We start from the raw sequence: 7,854 nt of genomic DNA on the forward strand, positions 1-7,854 counted from the left end.
TCGGCCTCCCGAGTAGCTGGGACTACAGGTGCCCGCCACCATGCCCAGCTAATTTTTTGTATTTTTAGTACAGACTGGGTTTCACCGTGTTAGCCAGGATGGTCTCAATCTCCTGACCTCCTGATCCACCCATCTTGGCCTCCCGAAGTTTTTACAGGCGTGAGCCACCGCACCTGGCCGATATAATAAATCATTTTTTATATTTTTAAACAATAAAATTGGAAAATTTATTTTAAGAAATCAGAATCTTAAAATCATTTTGTATTGATATTTTAACCAAGATTGTTCTTTAATATGCATTTTGGAAGGTTGAATAATATAGATTCCCATATGTACCATTTTAATATTCAACATACTGCTTAGTAGTTTGTCCCCAGTCTATTATCATTTGTAATTCTGTTTATAATTATGGCAATTGTATGGTTATTCACATACCAGCTGTTATTTATCAAGCACATCAGGATTATCTAGGACAACATTGAAAATGATACATGGATTCCTCTTTCAAGACAATAGGATTCATTTTACTCAGACTTTCATGCATCTACATAGCATCCACTGAGTCAAGTTTTGGTTGGTGGTATACAGACTGCTGCACTGCTCCTCACCATGTTCAAGTTAGCAAGAGGCACTGTGATGTGGCAAGGAAAGGCTCTGTGTGCTGGGAATCAAAGGACTTGAGTTCAAGTTCTATTATTTTTAGAGACAGGGGTCTCACGGTCACCCATGCTGGAGTCCAGTGGCATGATCATTGCTTACTACAGCCTCAGCCTCCTGAGCTCAAGTGATCCTCCTGCCCCAGCCTCCCAAGTAGCTGGGACTAGAAGGGTGTGCCACCATACCTGGCTATTTTTTAAAATATACTTTGTAGAGACAGATTTTTGCTATATTGGCCAGGCTGCTTTTGAATCCTGCCTTGGCTTCCCAAAGCACTGGGATTATAGGCCTGAACCACTATAGCCAGCCTGAGTTGAAGTTCTAATAATATAGATTGCTATTTGTACTACCTTAGACAGTGACTCGAATCTCTGAGACTCAGTGTCTTTGTTTGTAAAATGATATCTGTTCTCAAAAAGAGTTGGTTTTGAGCATCAGACTATATGCTACATTTTAATCCTTAAAGTACAAGTATAAATGTAGAGGATTGTTTAAAAATCACTCAATCTCTTTTTGTACTTGTTTTCTCCTTTTCAAATGAGGAAAATTACTTACTCAATACTCATTTTCTGGCCTATAGCAAGGATTGTAAACTAACCTAATTTGCTTTGAGCTTCTGAGTAGTATGTGCTTCTGAGAGGAGTCTTGTCCTTTACAACTTCATGAGCACCTGAGAAATTGTTAACAGAGAATGGAAAGCTCAGAATGGGGTAAATACAGTGGTTTGAGTAACAGTATTTGCAGAAAGGAAAAAGTATTTGCTAGGGTAGTTTTAGGAAGTTTCAGGAAGACTGACAGCTCTGAAGAAATCGTTAGGGTAAATGTAGGTAATTTTGAACCTAATTGCCATGCCAAGTCACTGTTCAGAGGCAGAACCAGCCTCCGCAGGGGGCATAATCACCTGGTTCACCTCTTCCAGTGTGAAGATAAGTGCTAAGGAAAGGAATGATGCCAGGAAGTATAGTAGAAACACTCTATTGCACTGAGAAATGCTGAAAATTTCCTAATGAATTAAACTCTTATTGGGTGGTTCCTTTTTTAAAAAAAAATAAATAATTACATTATGAGAGAATATGATTTAGCATAAAGCGAATTTTAGTTTTTATGGCTTCATAATTATTTCAAAATATATTTTATTGAAAATCATTAATATTTGGTTGTTTTAATTGTTCAAAAGAACTTGTTCTTATTTACATTTATTAGTAAAAGTATGGGGTGTGAAACTTTTTATTTCTATGCAACAGTAATAAAATCAATAAAAGGAATGGATTTTCAAGTATTCTGTACCTAATTTTTTTTAAAGAGAGCATTTTAATAAAGTTCTGTCTAGGTTAACCTATACATAAGTAGATGTTCTTACTTTTTAAATACAAAACAATAATGTATAATCAGAATTAAAAATAAGAGAACACTACAGCACTCTGTCATCCCGTCCCATATTCCAATGCTGGATATTCAAATCCCTCTGTAATTTAATGGAGGTGTTCTCCTCCCTGAACAAAAGTCACCCTTATAAGACATCTACTAGAGTTTCCAGAGGCAATTTGCCATGGGATAAGGATTGAAGATGAATAATGGTGTTTCCCCATAATCTAGCACTCAGTGTAACAGGTGTGAAAACAGATTGAAACAGAGTACACTGTAAGACATGCAGCCTAGGAGTTCAGGAAAGTCTTCCTATGGAGAGGATAGACAGGTGAGCTGAGTCTTGGAAAATAAGTAGGAAATTGCCAGATCAAGAAAAACAGGAAGGTGGGAACAGCATAAAAAGAGGTATAGAGGGACTCTCTATCTCTGTGAAAGAGTTAAAGGAACTTCCAAGCTATGTTGGTGGAAAGCTAGCAATCCCTGATTCATTCTCCTCTTAGGCCTCCTTGAAATACTATGCGGGAACACATACAAAAAACATTTTAACAGGGCTGGAAACTAGTAATATTACTTAGCAACATGCCAGATTCTAGAAGGAATTTCCACTATGCCAAACTTGGATAAATCTAATGAAGGAAGGAGGAAAATTCAGAGAGAAAAGATGGTAGATTTCTACCCCAGCCCCATCCCATTTCCACCATATCTCTCTGGAAAAACTTGTTGTGTAAAATAAGACCACAGACATATTAGAAATAAAGGCTTTATGATTTATAAAAACTGTACAGTCAATGGAAGGAGTGAACCCTAATGTAAACCATGGACTTTGAGTGATAATGTGTCCATGTAAGTTCCTCAACTATAACAAATGTACCACTCGGGCTGGGGGTGTTGATAGTGGGGGAGGCTGTGCATGTGTTGGGGGAGGGGCATACGGGAACTCTGTACTTTCCACTCAGTTTTGCTATGAACCTAAAACTGCTCTAAAATAATAAAGTCTATTTTGAAAGTTTTCTTAAAAGCCCTTCAAGGCAGGAGGGAGATATTCAGTCAGAGGTTGGGGAACCCACATCCCAGCTTCTAAATATCTCACATTTGCAGACTTGCTTTTATACAAAACTATAATCTAAGGCCTTCTCTGAGAATCGCTGTGTGAGAGGATCCTCATGATAGGAAGTGGAGGGGAGACCTCTGGAAGCTCAGGAGTCGAGGAAAGTGAACCTTGCAATCACGAGTTAGTAACTTCAAAAACACTATTTAAAAACATGCTGATAACATGCTTTTGAAAGGGTTGCAGTGTACAGTAAAACATCAGAACTCCTTCAATTTGTTAAGGCTTTTGCTTTCTTTCCTCTGTCATTCAATGCTCTTTTGCATGCAACTGCAGATTTTCATCCTGTACAGACACAGGGCTTTCATCCATACTATCCCTCCCCAGCCTTCTCATAAACACAGCACGCAGCTTGATAGATGCTCTCTAGGGTGGCCAGGCGTATTTCTCCATCCTATCCAATATCTATGTTAAGACATCTTTTTCTTTTTTTTTTTGAGATGGAGTCTTTCTGTGTCACCCAGGCTGGAGTGCAGTGGTGCGATCTCAGTTCACTGCAACCTCTGCCTCTTGGGTTCAAGTGATTCTCCTGCCTCAGCCCTGCAAGTAGCTGGGACTACAGGTGCATGCCACCATGCTCGGCTAATTTTTGTACTGTTAGTAGAGACGGGGTTTTGCCATGTTGGCCAGGTTGGTCTCAAACTCCTGGCCTCAAGCAATCCACCTGCCTCAGCCTCCCAAAGTGCTGGGATTACAGGCGCAAGCCACTGCGCCTGGCCAAGACTTCTTTAATTGTAGTCATCATGGAACTATAATGACTAACAAGGAAATGTGGCTGGGAGATGCTTACAGACAGTAAGCAAGCAATAGGAAAACCAAAGCAAACCAAACCCAACCACAAAAACATAGGTAAAAGTTCTAAACAGATACTTCACCAAAAAAGATATACAGATAGTGTATTAATTTGCTAAGACTACTATGAAAGGTACACAAATATGGTGGCTTAAACAATAGAAATGTATTATCTCTCAGTTCCAGAGACCACAGGTCCCAAGATCAAGGTGTTAGCAGGGCTGGTTTTGAGGCTGTGTGGGAAAATCGGTTCTGTTTTTTTGTCCTAGCTTCTGGTGGTTTGCTGGTGATCTTTGGTGTTCTTCAGCTTGTGGAGCTGTCTTTATCTTCACACAGCATCCTCCCTGTGTGCATGCATCTGTTTTCAAATTTCCGCTTTTTATAAGGACATCGGTCACATTGTATTAAGGCCCATCCTGATAACTTCACCTTAACTTGATCTTTTGCAACGACTCCATTTTCCAATAAGATTATATTCATAGGTAGCGAGAGTTAGAATTTCATTTTTGGAGGAGACACACTTCAACCCAGAAAAGATAGTGAAGAAGCACATGAAAAGATGCTTAACATCAGTAGTCATTACAGAAGTTCAAATTAAAAACGCACTAAGATACCACTATATACCTACTAGAATGGCTTAAAGAAAAACAAAAACAAACAAAAAAAACTACTACACACACAAGCCTGATAATTCCACGTACTAGCAAGGGTCTGGGACAACTGGATCACTCATACATTGTTCATTAGAATGCAAAATGGTACAGCGACTTTGGAAATCAGTTTGACTGTTTCTTATAAACATGCATGTATCATATGACCCAGCAAACTCACCTCTAGGTGTTCATCAAAGAGAAGTGATAAGGTAGGTTTATGCAAAAATGTGTATATGAATGTTTATAGAACTTTATCTATAATTACCCCAAACTGGAAACAACCCAGATGTCTTTCAACTGGTAAATGAGTGAACATCTACCCATATATAAAGCCAGTTCAAGGAACAAACAACAATTTGTTGTTTCAACATTTGTTGATTCACCCAACAGCATGCATAAAACTTAAATGTATTTTGGTAAGTGAAAAAAGCCAGACCCAAAAGACTACATGTTATATGATTCCATTTATATAAATTTCTGGAAAACGCACAACTATAGGGACAGAAAATAGTAAATGATTGCTAGGGGTGGGGGTGGGAGCAATTGACTACAAAGAAGTAGGACAAAAGAATTTGGGGTGGAGAGGAACTAAGAAATTGGTGGTTGATACACAACTCTGCATTTGTCAAAACCATTAGAATCCACCGAGTTAATTTCACAGTATGTAAATTATAAAAACTGTCACCCAGGATGTGGGATTGTAAAGAAAGGAGATTACCTAAATAACTTTGGACAAGCGTTAATATTGGCTACTATAAAGCTAAAGACAAAAATGATTGTATGTAAACACTGTACTCTACTTTGTAATTTTTTTTCTCTGACAGGGGTATGTGTTATCAATTCTGAACTATGAGTATAATAAGGTTGAACTGAGAAAATATAGTGTAAATAATGAGGCTTCTATCAGAGAAATGTTACAATAAGAAAAAGATGCAGATAGCACTATTCACAATAGCAAAGATATGGAATCAACCCAAATGCCCATCAATGATAGACTGGATAAAGAAAATACCATACATATATACCATGGAATACTACACAGCCATAAAAAGGAATGAGATCATGTTCTTTGCAGTCACATGGATGGAGCTGGAAGCCATTATCCTCAGCAAACTAATGCAGGAACATAAAACCAAATACTACATGTTCTCACTTATAAGTGGGAGCTGAGAGATAAAAACACATGGACACAGGGAGGGGAACAACACTTACTGGGGCCTGTCAGGGGAGGGTGGTGGGGGAGAGCATTAGGGAAAAGAGCTAATGCATGCTGGGCTTAATAATTAGGTGATGAGTCGATAGGTGCAGCAAACCACTATGGCACACGTTTACCTGTGTAACAAACCTGCATATTGTGCACATGTACGCCAGAACCTAAAATAACATAAAAAGATGCAGATTATAATGAATGCTATGGTGCTGAAATAGCATCCAGGGTTTCAGTATGAATTCAGAGATACACAAAAAAATAGATGTGTGTGTCAGCATTCACAGGTTAGTATATATGCTCTGTATGTATCGGCAGTTTAATCAGAGATGGAAATTGTAAGAAAGAACCAAAAAGAAATGCTATAGATTAAAAACACTGTAACAAAAATGAAGAATGCCTTTGACAGGCTTATTAGTAAACTGGATTCTGCTGAGGAAAGACATCTCTGAGCTTGAGAATATCTCATGGTAATGTCCAAAACTGAAAAGGGGAAAAACATTGAAAAAAATAGAGTAGGCTTTCGGGGCGGAGCAACATGGCCGAATAGGAACAGCTCCAGTCTCCAGCTCCCAGTGCGAGGGACACAGAAGACAGGTGATTTCTGCATTATCAACTGAGGTACTGGGTTCATCTCACTGGGGAGTGCCGAACAATCGGTGCTAGTCAGCTGTTGCAGCCCAACCAGCCAGAGCTGAGGCAGGGCGAGGTATCTCCTCACGTGGGAAGCACAAGGGGGAAGGGAATCCCTTTTCCCAGCCAGGGGAACTGAGACACACAATGCCTGGAAAATTGGGTAACTCCCACCCCAATACTGCACTTTAAGCAAATGGGCACACCAGGAGATTATATCCCACACCTGGCCGGGAGGGTCCCATGCCCATGGCGCCTTCCTCATTGCTAGCACAGCAGTCTGGGATCTAACCGAAAGGCAGCAGCGAGGCTGGGGAAGGGGCGCCCACCATTGCTGAGGCTTAAGTAGGTAAACAAAGCCCTGGGAAGATCAAACTGGGTGGAGCTCACAGCAGTTCAAGGAGGCCTGCCAGTCTCTGTAGACTCCACTTCTGGGGACAGGGCACAGCTAAACAACAACAACAACAACAACAACAAAAAACCAGAAACCTCTGCAGACGCAAGTGACTCTGTCTGACAGCTTTGAAGAGAGCAGTGGATCTCCCAACACAGAGGTTGAGATCTCAGAACGGGCAGACTGCCTGCTCAAGTGGGTCCCTGACCCCTGAGTAGCCTAACTGGGAGACATCCTCCACTAGGGGCAGACCGACACCCCACACCTCACACGGTGGAGTACACCCCTCAAAAGGAAGCTTCCAAAGCAAGAATCAGACAGGTACACTCGCTGTTCAGCAGTATTCTATCTTCGGCAGCCTCTGCTGCTGACACCCAGGCAAACAGGGTCTGGAGTGGACCTCAAGCAATCTCCAACAGACCTACAGCTGAGGGTCCTGACTGTTAGAAGGAAAACTAACAAACAGGAAGGACACCCACACCAAAACCCCATCAGTACGTCACCATCATCAAAGACCAGAGGCAGATAAAACCACAAAGATGGGGAAAAAGCAGGGCAGATAAGCTGGAAATTCAAAAAATAAGAGTGCATCTCCCCCTCCAAAGGAATGCATTTCATCGCCAGCAATGGATCAAAGCTGGACGGAGAATGACTTTGATGAGATGAGAGAAGAAGGCGTCAGTCCATCAAACTTCTCAGAGGTAAAGGAGGAATTATGTACCCAGCAAAAAGAAACTAAAAAGCTAGAAAAAAGAGTGGAAGAATTGATAACCAGAATAACTAATGCAGAGAAGGCCATAAACGAATGGACAGAGATGAAAACCATGACACGAGAAATATGTGACAAATGCACAAGCTTCAGTAACAGACTCGATCAACTGGAAGAAAGAGTATCAATGATTGAGGATCAAATGAATGAAATGAAGCGAGAAGAGAAACCTAAAGAAAAAAGAAGAAAAAGAAATGAACAAAGCCTGCAAGAAGTATGGGATTATGTAAAAAGACCAAATCTACGTCTGATTGGGGTGCCTGAAAGTGAGGG

Source organism: Theropithecus gelada, chromosome 7b, assembly GCF_003255815.1.
Source record: "Theropithecus gelada isolate Dixy chromosome 7b, Tgel_1.0, whole genome shotgun sequence".
Lineage (NCBI taxonomy): Eukaryota > Metazoa > Chordata > Mammalia > Primates > Cercopithecidae > Theropithecus > Theropithecus gelada.